The following is a 21,279-nucleotide window of genomic DNA, read 5'->3' as shown; positions in this document are numbered from 1 at the left end:
AGTATTCTGATATATGTTACTATAAACACATATTAATTGTAACATATACTTATGTTCATATGTACGTGTATCGATTAAAGTATAACAGATGTATTTCAGTATGAATGTTCAATTTCTTTGCTATATATGTAAATTATATTAACGAAAATAATATATAAAATAAATTATTTATTTTGCAAATATGTAAATAAGATTAAAATTTTCCAAGTGCTAGAAAGCGACAGTTTATGGTCCATTCACACAGTAAATGGTTCGACGTATTATTAGCAGACCGATCGAAGAGGCACTAAAAAGGATTTATGATCAGTTACAACATGAGTGGGAGACTAATATTAAAAATACATCAGATTTTATACATAAATAAAAAAAATTATCTTTTTTATAGTATAGCAATTGTTGAATACTAGTTTAATAAAATTAAAATATTTTTTATTAATAAATTATCAGCACTATAATTGTATGATTGATATTATACAATCGTTTTAATAAAATATTTATTGTTAACGTTCACAGTACTATTTTATATAGCAAGTGTTAATTTTTTTGCTTGTTATTATCAAAACAATAGTTTTAATTCAAATTATGATTCTGACCATTGATAAAATTTAATCTGTATTATATATAATATAACAAATCTGCATTTATGTTATTCTACATGGATTTTGATTAATTTTATTGGACGAAAATTACCGGTTGTGGTATTTGTTATACTGGTATTAAAACACATAGGTGTACACATTCAATTAAAATGTATATAGAACCTTACACACATAAACTATTTTGGCCAATGAAATCGCAGAGCTGACAGTGGATTGCGATTTAAAATTTAATTAAATTTTAAAAAAGTTCAATTCAAACTGTGTCACGTAAAGTGAAAATATTCGGATTTTTCAACTTTTATTTGCGATATTTTCGTTTTGCATGGGCAACTTTCGTGTGAATTTTCCCGTTCCACGGTCTGAGGATAATAAATGTCAATAGCGGTTAAATAAATATGTATTTTTAATTATGAATACATATAGAAGATTCATTACAAGTTTCATAATTATTTCATTATGTAATTTAAAACAACATAACAGTGATATAATATTAGATTAATGTTAATATTTTATTAGATACAATAGACCGAATGATGCTTATGGTAATTAAGAATTAATATTTTGCCGTAAAAACTACAGCTAATTTTCGTTTAACTTTTAACGAGCTGCCACTGGTATCGTAGCTAGGTTTGTAGGTGGATTGCAGACAGAATTTCAGCGTTAATTAAAAAAACACGAAAGCTAATAAAAAACGCACGACGAAATTAATTGTTTTTCTACGTGAGAGCCTTCTACCGAGCCATGAAGTGTTTTCGACAACAGCGATATTACCGTCAGCTGCGGACAAAAAGGCCAAAAAAGCTCCGCCAAAGTCGACTTAAAGAAAACGAATTACGAATCAGAAATAATTATCCATGTTTTATATTTATTTTCTTTCACTCCCGCAATATAATAGGTTCGTTTGCGAAAAGGAAAAAAAAGCAAGCGAAGCAAAGTGCAAAAAAATGTATTGACACGCTTGGTTCGAAAGGTGAAACGCGCTAATGACCGCGAGCTTTGGCTTATTGTAATCTATAAATATAGTAAGTTAACTATTCAAAAAATTTTCCTCTGAAAATATATATTGCTTAAAGCAAGCTAGATAAACATTATATTTAAAATTACAATTTTGGCAACTAAATAAAATAATACTCATTATAAACTCTCACCTATTAAAAGTGAAGAAAAAGTGTGAAAAATAGCTGTAAGCAAATTGATTTAAATGTTTATTTTAAAATAATACATAATCTACGAGTATAATTTAATTCTCAAAGTTTGTCTATTCTTTTAAAACAGGCGAAATAATATTTTCTTAGAACGTTCTGCTTCGAATATCTAAGTGAACCCAACATTAATTTTAAAATAATATTATGAAAGTAAGTATATGGATAACTATTTTAATTACAACAATATAGCATATATTTATATAATAGACAAGATAATTGAAATATTTGTTTACCTGAATCAATATTGCTAGCTTTAATATGCTACTGGAAAATTTTAATTTACAAAATTGTGTACTGTAATGTATACTAGTTGACTATGAAGGCATGATGAAATGTGGGATTGAGGCAACGATATGTTTAATTTTATACATTTTATTAATTTTCATTAAACTGCGTTAATTCTTATTTTGATACCGATAAATTATTATTTCATTGTGGTAGGAATTTATTTTGCAGATGAATGCTGCTCTCGTGTTTATTTTGTTATCATTGCGTTAATAACGGAGCTTCTAAAATGGGTCAAAAAAATAGAGAAAGTGAGTGCTAGTAAATACTTTTGAATTAAATTGAAATTAAAATGTATTTTTATAATTAAAAATATCGATAATTGTAAATGGCTGGCAATTAAATTTATTTTTATATTTAGCGTATTCAGGCGTCTACTTTAAACAATTTTCATAACAAAACTAACACGAACGTCAAAATACCATAATGATGACAAACAATATAGTAGCATGACACTTGCAGCAATCTTTATAAACAGATCACGGGCCTTTTTCTTTAAACGGCTACATACACATTTCATACGAAGTCGGGGAGATGATTTCGTGCTAAGTGACGAGAGTGAATGAGAAATAAGAGCATACGGTCAGCATGCTCGTATCTCTCATTCACTCTCGTTACTTAACACGCGAGCGATCGAGAGGGAAAGTATTTCACCACCCGCTCCTGATACATATGTATGTATATTTAAAAAATAATAATAATGCCTGAAATAGTATTAAATTTTTTTACTGATGAAGTTATCGCAAATTAAAACGTATTTCGGTATTTGTATGTGTTATTTAAACAGCTAATGCTTATAAAAAATAAATCCAAAAAGTATTTCTTTAAACAATAATTATTATATATTTTTTAATATCTAACGTTTTAGAAGTTTAACAGCATTTAACAGCTGACCGTCATAACTATTATTTTATACGGTCAATTATTTTTACAACTCGCAGACAACCATTATCTCCGTGGTGGAGACTGCATTAAATGCAGGGTGAGCGTCACATATCTGGGCATACATCAAGACTACAAGCTTAAATTTACTAAATATATTATTTTTTGTAAACAAGATTAAGCAACAAAAAAATATATATTACTCTTTTCTACACTAACCTTCATCATTTAATACCAGCAATTAAAAATAAAAGACAATTAAACTTAAGATCAAACTAAAATTTAGGTACAAACATAAAATGACTTAACACGTCTCACTATAAAGATATAAAATTAATTTTAAGTATGTAACTCCAGGTCCGTAGTTAAGTAAATAGTTATAAATAATCTTATGCTTAGTAGTTTAAATAATACATTTATATTATTTCATTTCTATTTTTACTTAATCAAAGGTTTTAAATGTATTCTCAATTTAATTTATCTTTTATAAATATTAATCTAATTTTATTTTATTTTCTCTTTTAAATTATAAAATGGTTATAAGCCAGCAACTTAGCAACTCAATTTTTAAGTAGGTTTTTTCCTGTATTTTTAAGTTCGTGATATTAATTAATATATTAAAAATATGAAAATCATAGATGTAATATTTAATTTCTAACCACTGATAAAACTTGGTAACATTAAAAATAAACACTAAAAACAAGACATGATTTTCGTCAACAAATTAAGTCAAGTCTATTTTCCTTGCAATAAATGTTGTAACTTGTATTTTTAATATGAAAGGGAGATATTGCTCATTATAACTTGCAATCATACAAAGGATAAATATAAATTACTATTCTAATTCAACCAAAAATTAATAAAAAACATCTGGTTAATTTTAGGGGGAAAAAATTCATTATTAGATTAGTACACGTTCGTTCCAATATCAAAAATCAAAAAATTGGAGCTCGTACTCGCTGTATTCGTCTAAATTAGATCCGTCTGTGATAATACTTGTTTCTTATTGAAGAATTATAAGCGTAAGAAAACGAATCATTGCATTTATTGTATAAAGTAAGATAAAAATACTGAAATGTCGCTAGACAAGGTGTGTTAAAGGTTATTTTTCCAATAAAAGTAATTTATAAAAATATGTATATTTTTTTGTTATCACGTTGAAAACTTTTTAAATGACCCAAGTATTAAGAAAAATGTAAATGCTAAATTTAAAGCAATTTCTTCGAACGCCTTTGCCGGTTGTTTCAAAGACTTTTAGAACTTCGCATCAAGAGTATTAAATAAAGTAAATGGAGATTACTTTGAATAAATATCAAACATTATTCGTGTTACATAAATCGTGATTCATCACATTACGCCAATCCGGGAATTAAATTGCCACACCACTTTAAATATTCCTGCTATATATTAAGCGTTTATTAACTCATATAACTTCGCAAAAGCAGATCAAAAATGTAATTGTGAATAACAATCACAAAAATATATTTTTAAACTCAATGGGTACATCGGAACATAATTACAATTCTCTCGTTACAAAAGTTTCTTTACCCTTGTTACAAAAATCAACATATTTTGTTTGTAATGATGCAACAATTCTACTTTGATACATTCGCTTTGTTACAAATATTTACGTACTTATAAAACTCGTACAAAACCAGGAGCTTTTTACCTTTACATTTTATTTGCAACAACTTTTTTTCTGTTGTTGTTAAATTTCCCCCTCTGCTCAAACAACAGATTTTTTCTCCTTTATTGTCATGTTACGTTATACATAATTAGCATGCACGTAATATTTTTATAAGCCACTCGTCGATGGGAGCGGCCCAATATAAATTTAGCCTCAAGTGCGGACAAAAACCGCAATACAAATTTTCAGAATGAAAAATATATCCAGACGACAAGCCCGAAACACACACACATGCGGCATACTAATGTCTGTATAATGGTTCATTTTGCACACATGTTGCATAAAAACACATTTCGGAAACAATGTGCAGAAAAGGCTCGTATGCGGTCTGAATTTTGCAGCATAAATCGAACCTATATCATCTATTCATACGTTAAACTATATGATAAAAACAATGTGTGGCATATAATACACATCATACATAAACGACCGTGACAATTTTCTCGAGTAGCTCATATTATTTTTAACGCTTATAGTTGAAATTCCAATTCAAGAAAATGAGATTACTATAAGTATATTCAGAAAGAAAAAAAGATAATACAATATTTCTAAAGCATTTTATTTAATGATCGACTTAGAAATTTAATTCAAACCTTTATTTACTTTTACACCTATGTAGTTATTATTTTCAGCTTTAAAAATTCACATACTTCAACGGTTAATAATCTTTCGCTATGTTTATAAGTTATTATAACAAAAAATCAATATTTCTTGATTTTTTAAAATTAATTCATAAGTGACAAAGGATGGCTTTTCTTCCTTTCACTTCATTATGAACATCACTAACTACACTATTACAATAAGCTAGCAATGTATTTCAGCAATATTATTTCCATTTTCACGGAATAAACGAATCACTGAGTGAACCTTGCACTTCAGGGGGTTATGAATTGACACCGTTATTTAAAACACGCGCAATAAACACATCGTTACTACCATCAATCCCTCATGAACAAGAGTACAAAAATTCGCTTCAATTTCTACTACCTATATCTTTAAATTTAAATATTCTTCGTGCGTTATTTTAATTCAACAAGATTTTTTACTTTTAAAATTTATTTAATATTATATTCATGCGCTATATACGTTTTAAAAATCCTAGCTACTTAAAAAGGCACGAGCTTCTTTCGTTTGGGCGCACTTTGGATGTATATAATAGATTTTAAGCTTTTCCTTTCAAACATGATTTGTTGCCTTGTACAATAATACATGAAAGAGCTTTTTATAATCTAAATATATAACGAGTACAAAACTAGAACGTTAATGGAAATTTAATTTGAAACAGTATTTAATATTACGAAAAAAGTATTCACATTGTTGTATACCATTTCAAATTTTACTGATTTCAATACCCCTTGATATCTTTCGTAGAATAGTTAAAAAAACAATTATGTACGTAAGTTTAAATAAAAAATACAGCATAAAATAGTGTTGCTCAACCTTTCTCTATCCGAATAATCTATAGACAACATATACATATACTCACCTTTATCCTACACCTTTTAACTTATATAAATAAAATTTTATGTATTTACTCTTTATATTATGCTTATCTACACCTAGAATATATACAATTGAATATAAGATTGTCTGTGTATATTTATACAATCCTAAACCATGACTGATCTAAATAAGAAAAATGTTCGTATGTATTTACTCCCCTTCGTAAAATACCATTTCCTCCCATTTGGTAGAATTGTATATTACATATATGAAATGGTAAGGTTATATTTGTTTAATCTTTCTAAAGAACGACTTTCAGATACATGTTTTCAAATGTAAAAAATTCCCCTCTCGAGCAAATTACAGGTTTACTATATTAAAAGTAACAATGCAATAGCAGACGAGAAAGTCAACTTATTAACCCTTTTATATAAAACTGATATTGTTAATATTTACGGTTTATTTGATCACACAGACATTTTAATTAAGATATATAGTCACGAAAGACGGAAATAATTGCACTTTTACAGTTACTGAAAATTTATGAACATGGCTAGAGTATCACAGCCAAAATATAGAGATTTAATTGATACATACACATATATTTATATATTTTCATATATTATTTTTTATTAAATATTTTAACATCGCCAGAAGTAAAAAATATTTAATACAATATTACATTCTATTGACACCTACTAACGCTATATATAATTAAATTACGTACAATTTAATAACATTATATTGTTATTTTTACAAAATACTAATCAAAAAATATACTACATTTAAAATTATTGTAAACTATTATTAAATAAATAAAATATGTGATTTGAAAAGAAAAAAAATCGGCGAAGAATTCGAATAACCGTAGAATCAACTTTCGGAATTTCTCACTATGTCTCGACAAGCTCGCAAAGGAACTCGACAGTGAGAGAGGAAAAATGCATTTTCATCATTGCTTTTCCTTGGCGAACATTCACATTCACACGGCAATATATTTTATTCACAAACTAAAAAAAAACAATGTGTGCATGCAATTATTTTTACATCGCTTACGCGTCTACACAATCCATATTCTTAAAAGGAAGCCCTCATTGAAATGTGCAAAAGAGAATTTTACATAATTCACTAGGAATACAGACCGTGAGATTAATTCAAAAAACCCCCGGGCGCCCAAGCCCTTGTAGAGAAAGAGAGAAAAGTTTAAAGCGCATTTGGTCTGAAAGCTCTGGCGCATTCATTATATGTACGAGTGAAAAATTGTGCAATCGCAAATTGAAATTCTCGCACTTTAGCACCCAAACAGCTGAAGATTACGTAGGTGGTAACAAGTTTTCCGCGGTACTTTTCATAAGCCGAATCACGCAATTCCTCCTTGGGATTATTCAGAGACGAGCGAATGGCCACATAACAATGAAAGTCTACGGGGAGCTGTAGGAATTCATTCGCGGAATATGAATGCTACTCTCACGTACCTAGATATACATAAAATTTACAATTTATACACACAGTCCCTTTACAAATTTCTATGAAGAACAAAGGTCGATATAATTAATAACTTAATATTGTCAAACGCTCACAGATGCTGGGAGAGAAAGAAAAGTGTAATGCAAAAAGTTTAATAATAAACTATCCGGAATGATTTAATAAAAAATAGTTTAAAATAATATAAGTGTACATTACCTCTTAAAATATAATATTTCACCGGGTTTGAAGACTGGATAATTTTTATAATAATTTAAAAAAATGATTGAAATAATAAAAAAAATGCAAAGCTACATAATAAAGTTCTAAATTATATGTAGAAGTAAATATATTTTATAATTTGTACAAGAAGTTTAATAACTTTCAGCTGTACATCTATTTTAAATTTATTTTTTCTTTGCGTGTTTTAACGTTTAAATAATTTTTATTTCATTTCTATGTAATAATTGTATGTATGTGTAAATAAATATATATGTATATTATCACTATATTATATTATAGATTTAAGTTATTGGATTTATATTTAAGATGCATTGATGGCAATTAAAAAATAAATTATAAGACCCTTACCCCATTATTATATTAGAGTAAAATTTAAAAAGAGGAAAATAAAATTTTCGATATATCTTCTTTAAAAATATTAACCAATATAATTTTAAATAGACAATATTCGTCTTCCAGACTGTTTCATAAAAATCTTAATTTAAACGTTATATTTTATAAATAAATACACTTCATAAAAGCCCATCATTTTATAGGTAACAAGCCTGTATTATATTATACAAAAGATTATACAAAAATTATACAAAAATAAAATAACAGCATCCCTAGTAACTTATCACTCAAAATTTCGATACTCCCCTCGTAAATTTGATCCGATTTTTCTCCCTCGCAAAACTTCCAATATCGGGCTTTATACACTTCAAGGTCTACTTGTTACGTTACCCAAAAAAATATACGTACAACACAAAATCAAATTATTGATAGTTGGTTAGAACGTGGGCCAATTTTTCGGGTTCTCCAACTTGATAAAAATAAATAAGAGAAATATATATTATAGATGTATATACAACCTTTAGACCGGAAAATCGTCGCTTAAATCCTTTTTACAATAATCACTATGCCAAAATTGCACAAAAACTTGATCACACATGAATTACAAGTGGCGAAAAAAGGACAACGTTTCGCAAACAACGTGACGGGATCTACGTGTCGTCCGAATCGCGTGACAGGTTTATCTCGACATGACAAATCCTCATATTTACCAAAATTCTATATAGGTATAGGTGAACTAAAATTAAAAATTGTTTATTCATTTTTTTTTATTTTAAGTCAAAATTGTGTTTGTAACACAACGTTTTCAATATAACATCATCGATTATCCACCGACCAAAACGTAACCCTCGAAAGGTCTTATGGTGCTAACAAAACATCACCCCTGTTACACATGATGGAATTTTAATAGTATGATAAACGATCATAACACCACAATCTCGCCACTAAGTAGATCTATAATTTCATATAAAAGTTTTTGGTTAACATGATGGTATAAAAAATGTAATAAAAATATATTGTATCTGTAAATGTTTGTAAATATTCAGACATATAACATATATATACACATATAATCAGCATAAAAGATAAACAAATTTATACATAAATTAAATTATTATAAATAAATAGTAGTCAAATTATAAATTTTGTACCTTTTTATATTTTAATAAAAAGTTTAACGCTATTAATAATAATGGCAAACTTTAATGTATTGCGGTTCATAAAGTTTAGTTTAAAAAGCAGCAAAATTATAACATTATATAAAAAACTTTCTTGAATGGTACGGGTTCTATGGTTGATATTGATATTTTTGAATATATACATTACTTAGTGTTACGGTCAAAAATAGTTAAAAATACTTTTTTAATAAGAATAATTACAATATAGGTGAATTACAATACGATACCACTAAACTATTTTTAGTCTAAATCTAAGTGTAAATTAATAATATTTCAATCATTTTAATTTGTTTTGAGAATAATTAGAAAATTTTGTAGGAAAAATATATAATTTCCTCTACAAGAATGAACCACGATAATATACGTGCTCTCTAACCGCGTTATTAAACTTCAAAATGACGCTTCCGTGAATCCTCGAGCGAAAATCTTGCCCTATGGCATAATATTATTACAGTTTACAAATGCATGCACACAGGAAACAACAGTGGTAATAAATACGACAAACGTAAATTCTGACACACGTAAAGTTGATTTATAAATCCGTAAATATACATACTTGCAAAAGCAGATTGGAGCATGAATTATTAATATCAATTAATATCCGCGATTTCTAGCACCTTTAGATTACTCTTAATTTAAATATAGCATATATCAATATATATAATGATACTATTTACTTGAGTGTATAAAAATTTAACGCTTTTGGCCATGAAGCTCGTTTTTTTAGTGCAAACTCAAAGCTATCCATTTTTTTTATTGAGGCATGAAAAACTTTATCAAAAACCATTTCAAAATCTGTGTAGATAACATGTACCTGTTTGACTAAATCGATTTTTTTATCAATAAACTGTAAAAACAAAGCAGACTTGTTGCTACTGATTTTGATACACTCAAACAACGCTGTTGATCAATAAATAATCCTTCGATATATTCTGAAGCATTCTTGCAAATATTTTGATTAGTTTACAAATTACATTTAATTCAGCAAAAAGCTGAATTTTTAGAATAAAATTGTGATAATATTTGTTATTACAGTGATGGTTAAAATGAAATAAAATAGATTGCTTAATCTTTAATATGGTTATAAACCATCACCACTTATATTATACAATAATCGTTTATTTATATTGTAATATCAAATATTTTTTTTAAATAAATTCTCAGTGACAAAAAAATATTATCAAGTGTAATCCCAATGAAATACTTCAAATTGCTACGCGTCTCACGTAGTCGTATAGAATGATGAAACGATTATAACAAAAAAAAAGAATACGTACTGAGAAAAACTAATTAGATACATATACACATTAAAATTAACTTTAAAAATTATCTTCAACTGCTACAATGTGTTTTTTTTAAATCTTTTTTTGTAACATATTTCTTGGATCATGCTACAAAACAATTAAAGTAAATATATAAAAAATTAATAATGTCATTGACACACTAACGCAGCACCAAGTTACCAAATTCATTTACCATTTCGGGCATCATGAAGCCAACAAAGATAGTCACTAGCGTTTATTTGATGTTATCACGAACAACGATATATTGTTGATTGGGTCTTAAACATAGCTTTAATTAAATTCAACATGTTCTATGTGACATTCTACAGTTTATATCTATACTATAAAACAGAAAATTTGTACATGTATGTATCTGTTTAATTATCATTCTACCTGCCATTTCTACATCCACTATGCTATTTTCAACTTTAAATCTGTAAGTTGAAAGTTGAGCTGAACAGCGATTACGTGCTATATTGCGATAAGGCTGAAAAAAATGAACAACGACATGCTTACGACTGATTACGTGCTACTGCAATAAATTTGTAATAACAAATAAATTATAATTAATATAGATCTATCCCGGGAAAAGACTGGTAATAAAGCTAAAGTAAAAATATAAAAATACAATTAAAATGCACTTTTTCAAATCAAATGCGATTTACCTAATACAACATATAAACAATAACAATGTATAATTGTTATACTATGCTACAATATTGACAGGGTTTTTTTAAGTTTTAAGCTATGCATAGTGAATAAATTACTAAATACTACTCCAGACTTGTTTTATATTTTTACAACGACGCTTAATAATCTTGTGTTCATCGCCATTCGAAGCTACATGAACAGTTATGCATTACTTTCAGTAGCAAAATTAGACGTTATACATTACTTTCATGGAGCTCGACTTTCAATTGGTATATCTTATATTTATTCATGGTTCTCTGAAACTCATATCGTTTAATCCTCGAAATATGGACATACAACTATAAAAGACAATTCTGTATGTTCAGAATAAATATCTGTTTTTAAAGAATATAATATCAAGCGCCATTACGAAACTAAATATACTTTAAAATTAAAAGAAATACAAGGACAATTGCATTAATTAAATGAATTGCAAAAATATAAAGCAACAGTAAAATATTTTTAAAATGGCTTCATAATCGCTTGATACAACAGTTGTGCAAACTATATTGTTAGTCAATTTTTAGCAAAAATAATGAAACCATTTTCCGATGGATAATGAAACCATTTAGAAGTTATCTCAAAAATAAGTTTTTCTCTGCTTAAAATTGCAAGAAAAATTGGCAATCTTTCAAATGATATAGAATTCAATTTAAAGGGGCGAATCTCAAAACTGGAGTGGATATCTTTAACTTTGCTTGAAAGCTGCGATATTAGCGACACACCAAGGTGTCAAATTTAATTTAATCGAAGAACTAACATCTTTGGTTTCATTGAAAATAAATACCACCTGAGTACATATTTATGAAGAATTGAGGTGTTTTGTTCCGATTTAATATCCCAATAAAATAGATCGTGGGAATATCAACAGACGGAGCCATGTCTAGTATGAATAATAGTGTCGGGACTTTTAACCAAGGATGAAGGAGGCTATAGAACGAGAAGTCATCGTTTCTGATTGCATTGTACATCAGAAAAATGTGTGTGTAAAATATTAAAAATGTCAAATGTTGTCACACCGATTATCAAAATTTTCAATTTTTATAGATATCTAGGGCTAAATCTTGGTAAATTTAAAGATTTTTCAATACATATGCAAAGCGAATATGGTGATGTTATTTTCAATACAATTTAAATTTAAAAAATTAAAATAAATTGCTTTAAGAGATAAAGCAATACTCCTTTTCGGGATTTAATGACAAATAATGGATGTGTGCTTTTACTTTTTGTGTTGATATTACAGAACATTGAAATAATATAAATGTAGACCTTTAAGAAAAATAAACTAATCAATCAAATATTTAATAATATAAGAGCTTTTAAAATTAAACTTACACTGTGGAATCGTCAACTGGAATTCAATAATATGGAATATTTTCTGACAGAAAAATTTTACAACAGAAAATCCATCGAATACAAGATAATATGCGGAAGAAATACAAAAGCTATGAACTTTACTCTCTCAAAGAAAGAATTACCTTTTAAAGTAGATGTTGAAAAAATCCCCGAAAATTTTCAAATGAATATAATTGATCTACAATGCAAAACCGAATTAAAAATAAATTTTCAAACCTTGATCTTTTTGATTTTTACAAATATTATTTTCTATCAGTAAACTAACCACTGGTAACTAACCATGCTAAGCAAATGGTAAATTTATTTGAAAGCACCTAATTATGCGAGCAACTATTTTCTAAAATAAAGATTATTAAACACGTACATTGAAATCGCCTTGGTGACGAAAGGCTTAAAAATTACATACGAGTTGGAAAATCTTCGATACCAGCGAATATTAAAAAATTTTTGATCAAAAACAATGCTAATCATATTTTGATGTTTTAATTTTTTTTTTGTATTGTTTTTTTATAAAAATTATATAAGTTTTCGTTTATAAATTTTTCATATTTTTAAATTAGTTCATAAAATGCAATAAAATGATTAACAGCATAAAATGTTTGGTTCAATATTAGATTATTTTATTTTAGATAAAAATATAATCAGAGTTGCGGCTCGTGTGGCTTCTCAGGTTTTTGACACTGACACACAGCATACGATTTGACTAATCTAGGTGGACAAAAGTCTAAAATTATAATGTTCAGATATTGCTTTTTTTAATATTACTATACTCTTGAATGTTCCCTACAACCGGTAACGTACTCAAAACAGTTTTTGAGTTGCGATCCCTTCAATACAAATGGGCAAAGTTACCGTTTTGGATCTAGGTAGCCGCGATTAGCCGCTTAGTGCAGCTGTGAACATTGACGTTAGTGCTTGTCTTACTGTGTTTTGTGTGATTTAAGTACTTTTTAGTGATGGATTATTTAACTAGAGGTACTTATCAATCTATCATTGCATTTTAATCCACCAAAATATTCGTGAATACTTAGGAATACTGTCTTAAAATATACCATTTTCAAAACAACAAAAAAAACACAAAAATTAACTTTGGATGGTCTTAAAGTATGTAGTCAAGTTGGGTCAAGCCATGACAAAGCTCTAAACGTATTCTCACATCATTATAGTTATTTAAGAACATAATTATTTTGTGCGATTATGTGCGATTCTAAAGATTTTTAATTTGTTTCATTATAAGTGCCCAAATTTCACGAAAGTCATTATTTGACTTTTGGCGTTCTATCCCTTCCAAAGGCAGATTAAAAAAAATTATTATGTTTGTAAAGTCAAGATTTGTTGATTTGCTCCTTACACAAGATCAGGAGAAGCCCTTATGGACCTTTCTGAAAAAATAATGTGAGAAGATTCGTGTGAAATGGCTTCGTACGATTAGACTTATTTTTAAGTGTCTATGAAAAATGGTTAAATTAAGAATTAGTGTTTAATATGTTCCACGAATAGTCACCGAAACCAAGTTTCAGTATTGGTAGACCGAAAAAGCGTTTTGAAGATAGTTGTACAAAAACGAAAAAGCGCAAAGTTCAATTGGAAAAATATAACGATGCACAGCTATCTTTTGCTGCATATAAGTGTGCGAGCTAGTGGAAAATGAGACGCTGCTAATTTAATGGAGGAAGTATCTACAGTTTTACCAAAACGAGCTACTGGTTATAAAAAATCTCGGAGATGAATTAGCGTGAAAAAAGAACAACGGCCTTACATCCTGGAAGAAGCGTTGTATTTATTTATTGCAAACAATTTCACAGTGCAAATGTATGCTGAAGAAGAAGAAGGATAAAATAAAGGGTAAATTCAAAGAAGTCAGTCTCATAGTAGACAAAGTTAAACCAGGTTTTGGTACGAGCAACGATGGGAACACCGCAAGGGCGTTTTTCACGATTTTAAAGCAACGGCTCGTATCACCAGTATCAAAGAAAATTTAATGTATCTACTATTTTTACAGTCATAGCGTTTGGCTATAAAATGGACCCAGACAAATTTAAGCAATATTGTTTGGAAACACGAGACTTATATATCATTCTATACCCGTGGTATAACATGCCAGCTACATTGCATAAGATCCTGATACACGGAGCAGAAATAATAGGACAAATGTCTGAAGAGGCTTCAAAGGGCAAAAACAAAGAAATTAGAAAGGTCAGATTAGGTCACACATTAAAAACTTCTCGTGTTCACACAAATTATGATTTATTTAAATATTTAATAATGTCGTCTGATCCCTACATTTATTTGTTACGGAAACTGCCTAAGAAAAGCAGCATAAAACATTTTGCTCACATAAAAACTTTGTTAAAATCCAAATAAATTTAGTAGGATTAACAAAATTGTGTTTTATTTGCTGCCACATCTCTAAATTGTAATTTGAGACCATTTAAAATCCTATACGTCTGATTCTGAGTTTTGTCCAGCTAGATTGGTCAAATCGTACACTGTGTGACATGCCGAAATTTGCTTTGTCATCGATGGTAAAGATTTATTATAAATTATTTATAATATTAATATAATAAATATAATAATACAAATATAATATAAATTATATTTGGATTTTCACACCTGTCATTTTGCTAAAATCTTTTTGACCGTTTTTAGAGCTGTGGTTCAATTGTTGAATGAAAGTGTTTTAATTAATGAATCTGATATATAAATTAATATTTAAATATAAAAAATAATATTAATACATACATCAACTAAAACTAGATAAGCAAGTAAGATACCGTAATTTAGGAACTTCAATACATATTAGATACTGTATTTAAATATTTAATCCACACGTAATACAATACTATTATTAGAAGTATTCAAATGTAAGTGAATGTTTTAAATAATTTATAATCATCAAGATTAATTAAGAAATTGAACTTGATTGTGGGATAACTCCCGGAAGAGCTTCGGCAGATTCAGCAAAGAGGATGAACTTCCGCAAAGCAGCGGGTGGTAGGTAATTGCTCTCAGATAATAAAAGCTCGGCCCACAACTACACAGTGGAGTCTTAACGAGTTTGCGGCGAAAGAATTCAATTATCGCTAAATAAGAATTACTGCCACCCGGCGCGGAAGATTATTGTTATTGAATAAGATAATTTAATGAAGGTAAAAGTCAATGACGGGGCACACTAAATGCTAATAAGTTTACAATTCCTACATTACGAAATGCATAAATTAAAAAGTACAAGATTTACTCATAACATGTGAAAATGTTTGCCTCTCGTGAAATTCGTGATTGCAAATTTATCGCAAGGAATACATATAGATACAATATGTATCCGTATATCATAAAATATACTTAGAGACGTGCGCATGCGAGAGACAATATTAATTTTGGTGTACGTATGTATTTAGATTAACAAATTTTACTGAAATAGCATGTGATTAATGTTTTAAATAAAATACTGTATAGTACACTAGTTCAAACTTAATATGCATCGTACAGTTTAATGTAACGATTGATTTGCTCTAAGATCTACGACTAAAATATACAACTAAAAAGTTTCTTACAATTTATTTAATATGTTAGAATCATCATTTGGAATACATGAAAATCTTAACATTATCTTCTCCGGTACAGATTTTTTGACTGCATCGTTTTCGATTCGATTTTTTGTAAATCTTACGCCTTTTGTCAAAAAAAAGCGAGCTCCTTTATGAAAATTTCCATTACCCCGCGCTAGCTATAAATTACGTTAATTATAAAATTTATTTTACGCTTAATAAATTTGACGATAATCAACTCTATATAAGAATAATATATTACTAATTGGGTCCAATTTAAATCTGGATTATGTTAAGGGAAAATATTAGGTTAAATTAAATTTTGAAATACTATTATTCGTGTTTATGGTGTGTTTTTAATCAAATTGAATTGTCACTACTCCATAAACCTATATTAAATTTTAAAACATTATAAAACATAAAAATAACATTTCCGTAAGAGCTGCTTTTAGTTGCATAAAAGTACGATACGAACAAAGACTAAGTTCAACGAGTAATCTACGGAGTGCTATCAGATTCTCAAAGTACATATCAACACACTTTGCACTTTGAAACATACCCACAAGGCAAAGAAAAATAGAAAGATATGTTACCACTGTAGCTAAACGTCGTGAATGGGTCCTTGCTCCTTTCGGTCCTTTTCGATCGTCGTGGGCATGCAAATGTACGCCGTCCTACAACTTTTGAACATTGACGAAGACTTGCTGTGCTTCGGACTATCGACACAATCAAAGGGAGGCGGCGGAGGTATGAGGTCAGAGTCTGCACTTTCGACGAATTGAGGAGCGGGCCTCCTCACGGCTCCCGGCATGTAGTAAACGAAACACGTCACGCCGACCAAGAACAGGAAGAACATGAACACTATGTCGAACATGATCAACGAGTTCAGTACCAGAAGGCGCATCACGCCGCAAAAGAAATCTCCGACGCCAGCTTCGGGTCACCACAATATAACACAACACTTAAAATTGTTTATTAGCACTGCTATAAAAACACTATCACATTGCTTTTCTATGTTTAATATAAAAATGAGATCAATTATGTATTTTTACAAGTCCGCACTATAAACAATGTTCGTTAAAAACACTATGAATGAATACATGTATAAAATAGTATGATTCGTGTAATGGTATTATTTGATAGTAGAAGTCATATAGTGGACAATAGTTTTCAATAGTAAAACTTTGAAACGATGGATTTAAATTGTAAAAGACACTAAGATTATTTTTTAACATTATTTTATTCATACATTGATAAACCATAGTTCATCAAAATATTTTACAACTAGTAAAACATAGCATATCCCAAATTATAATAACATTTTTTTTAATTTTAACGTATATCTACATAATCTTGATGTAATAACATTTTATCCATATACCATTATTATTCTTAAATATTCATTGACCTACTTAGTTTATGCATTACAATTCTTATAGTGTTTTAAATGCCTTTCATATACAAAATAAAGAGAGCTTTTACTTATTTTTCTACAGCAGGGTTTTCCAAGCTGATAAAAGTTAATATGTCTTCTGCAAACAACTTTAAACATGTTTGCCCTCATATTAAGCAGAAGGACTATATTTTTTGCACCGATATGCATGAAAGAGGTGGCGTAATTTTTTTTTTGTTTTGCTGGCTGATTCCAACCGAAGAGACAGCCGACTATCATTAGTCTGTCGACAGTTTCTCGAAAGTGTCTAGTTGGTTGACCGCACTGATAAATTTGTTCACAAATGTGATTAGAAAATAAAAAATAATTTTATAACACTTTTTTTTGGACATAGTAAGTGCCATAAAAATATTCATATAATGTTTGATGTCTTTATATATTTGCTTATATAATACATATATCATTAGCAGTTCATGCTATGTGTAAAAATATTGCCTATATTTATATATTAGGTGCTTCAGTGAATTGTCAATTTACGTATAATATGATAAAATTTCATATGTGAACACGACTGGTAATGAACGCATCTGCAAAATACGATATGGGTTAATGGAGGGCATTAGCGTCAAATCCAGTCAGATACATCTAATATAGATATAACGCAAACCCAAGCCGCATCGAATCAAACAGTCGTCGAATATTAAAATCGATAACCTCAAAAGTCAACGAGCATATGTAGATAATGATATCATATTTGTAAAATTCTTAACAATGAATTCGTAACATATGTACATTCATAACTCGAGTGAGATGATGTTATGTTATTATGAGAACTTACTATATAACGATACTATATATAATATTATATATATTTATAGGTCAAAAGCTACGGAAATAAACAATAAAGCCTAAATAATTATGATACTTGTGACTCTTCGTCGCAAAAGCAATATAAAACCCGTATACAATTCCTCACTAGAAATAATTGACATTTTATTATTCGCGTCATGTGCGCCATATGCGAAATTCAATCAAAAATATACAGATATAAGGTTACGCCGAAAAATGTATAATAAATGTACCAAACCACTCGTTTGTCACAAATAGGATGTTGAGTGGATTTCTGTGTAAGTCTACTTTTGTACGCTGCTGATACCTTTACGATCGGTCGCTAATTGCATCAAAATACTTAATTAAAAATAAATAGTTAATTGTTTTATGTTTAATTATTTTTTCGAGTATTGTGGAAATCAATAATTGTTCTGTATTTGTAGAAGCCTTTAGATCAAAATAACATATTATTCATCGAAATTTCAGTAGCTAGGTAAACGAATTATTTTTAATGCACATAATAAGGACCATGGATTTAATTTAAAAATTGCAATTCATTGTGTCGTTGAAAGTACTTAAGTTGTCGGTTTACAAAATATTGTTTTTAAGGGCAAAATCTAAATAGGTACAAATTTAACCAATTTTCAAATGGGAATAAAGAAACCTTTTGCTTTAATTTTTTGGATTATATAATATAATATTTTATATTTGGTTTGAGTTTTTTTTTTCTTATAGCTTACAATTAGTTATGTACTGATTTAGTCGTTAGTGTTAGGTGAGCAATTACATAATATTTAATATTAATAAATAATACTTTTATTATTATATTCGACGAAATCGATTCACGTTGAGTGAAATTTTATCGAAAAAATTATGTTTCCGTCTCGAAAGCGCGATCGCAATAAAAACGCAGTATAAACGATCCATAAAAAATGTAAAAAAAGAAATAAGAAGCTCCATAAAAGTAACTGATGGTTAAAGCGAATTGAAGTGAAATATACGCCTAACCTATGGCGAACAAAACGGATAACTCAATGGCGAATGCCTTTTTCCCCTTGCATCTCAATAATGCAAAGTAAGAGTGAAGGTGGCTTTTACTCTGAATAAGAGAAAATAAAGGAAAAACGGAGTAAACTTTCATAAATATTAATCATAGCGCGCTTTTTCGCACGTGAGTGACGCGCCAGAGTGGAAATCAGATGGGTATGTGGTTGTGGAACTTTTCGCACTCAGTTTTCATTTAGGACGAACAGTTTTCCACTTTCGGCATTATATTTTACGAGTTTCTGAACTTGTATGGCGAAACTTCACGATCAACTATTATTAACTTCGCCATTGTAGTCAAAACCGGTGGCGATTAGCTAATTAATTTCATATTTTAATTTTATGTCTAACAAAAATCATCAACAAAAATATAATATTTACACGGCAAAATTAAAACATTTAACTCATAATTTAATAATATATGGAGCACGATCCAATATTAAGATAATAGGTCGTTACAATTGTTACGCAATACAATTGATAAGAAAACTGCAAGAAAATCAATCTTGTATAAAAATGATTTGATTCAAAGTTGTTTCTTTACGTAGTTATCTTTCAGATATTTTTTTTCTTAAATTAACAACTTAATCTATGAAAAGGGCTAATAATACTCTCATTAAATTAGCTGAAACGATAACAAGCTTCAAAGGTAAGCTATTATGGAATAAAAAGTGACTTCCTTTTTCACAATCCTTAATCAACCTATTGAAAATAAAAACAACTTTGATGTTGCCGACTTATGAAATGTTATAGATAACTCGTACAGTCAAATAAATATATTTTCAAAAGTATCTTTAAATATAATTGGGGTTAGATGCCATTTAATTTTGTAAATAATATTTACCATTAATAACAACTTCATTAAAATTAAAATAGTCTTTGTGTTTGCATTCTGATTTACAATAAAATGCAAGAACAAATTAGAGTTTCCAGCTCTTTAAAAGCTTTTAACTAAAATAAAAAATATTTTTTAATTTTTTTTTAATTTATCGAAAGTCAAAGATAAATAATATGTATTAAATTTTGTATTGTTAAAATATATTTTCATAACTCTATTTGGGTCGCAAAATATTATTCTTATCTAGGTCGAGGCTCAAAAGGGTTAAGAAACACTTACACCACTTCATGTTTGTGAATTATATTATTTTGTATTTATATTTTTATTTTCCCATGGTTTTGCATGAAGTAACATGATTTCAAACCACAATTTTATTTAGCAAACCGCTACAATTTAATATTTCGTAATTATGAGGTTATTAAGTATTAAATTACTCAGCTTAGTCTGAAACTTAAGAGTTTAGTTTAAAAGAAAACAAACATAGTAAATAGCCAAGTTAATATTTTTAAACATACGTTTATTTTAAATTGTAAAAATTGTTAACTTTTTTTAAATAAATATTTTAATATTAAAAAAAATATATACATATTTGGAATCATTATCGTTGGTTTAGGTATTAATTCACAGGTGCATTGCCTACACCACAATATTTTATTTTTTTATTTTAATCTTCCGTAATAACCTGACAAGCATAAATCAAATGCATCACAACAGAGTAAATCTGTAACAATTTAACCATCAGACTGAAATTCTATAAATCAATGACATCTATATAAATAATTATAATTTATAATTAATAGGTTTTCGGTTTTCATAATTATCGAATTTTCATAAATAAAAATTTGAGTATGCTGCAGCAAATCGAACCCGCGACCTCTGGGTTACCAGCCTATACCTTACGGACTACGCTATTCTGATTATATAAAAGACAACGTGAAAACACTACATATACCTCATTTTCGTTTCAAAAAAAATCA

At 28.4% G+C, this 21,279-nt stretch overlaps 1 protein-coding gene across 4 annotated transcripts in view; it reads right to left on the bottom strand.

Annotated features, from left to right (window-relative positions):
• The window catches only part of LOC148227434 (tyrosine-protein phosphatase non-receptor type 13-like), a 236,800-nt gene that overhangs the window by 84,917 nt on the left and 130,604 nt on the right, over window positions 1-21,279 (bottom strand). The window contains exon 1 of one of the 4 annotated variants that reach the window (XM_088201553.1): window positions 16,790-17,257. The exons of the other annotated variants lie outside the window; for them this stretch is intronic. The gene's annotated coding sequence lies outside the window, so the exon portion shown is untranslated. Of the gene's footprint in view, window positions 1-16,789; window positions 17,258-21,279 lie in introns of those variants that run through there. 4 annotated transcript variants of the gene reach the window in all.

This window comes from Plectrocnemia conspersa, unplaced genomic scaffold, assembly GCF_051122295.1.
Source record: "Plectrocnemia conspersa isolate PC_06_02 unplaced genomic scaffold, ASM5112229v1 ptg000013l, whole genome shotgun sequence".
Lineage (NCBI taxonomy): Eukaryota > Metazoa > Arthropoda > Insecta > Trichoptera > Polycentropodidae > Plectrocnemia > Plectrocnemia conspersa.
This window is presented reverse-complemented; position numbering and strand designations above follow the sequence as displayed.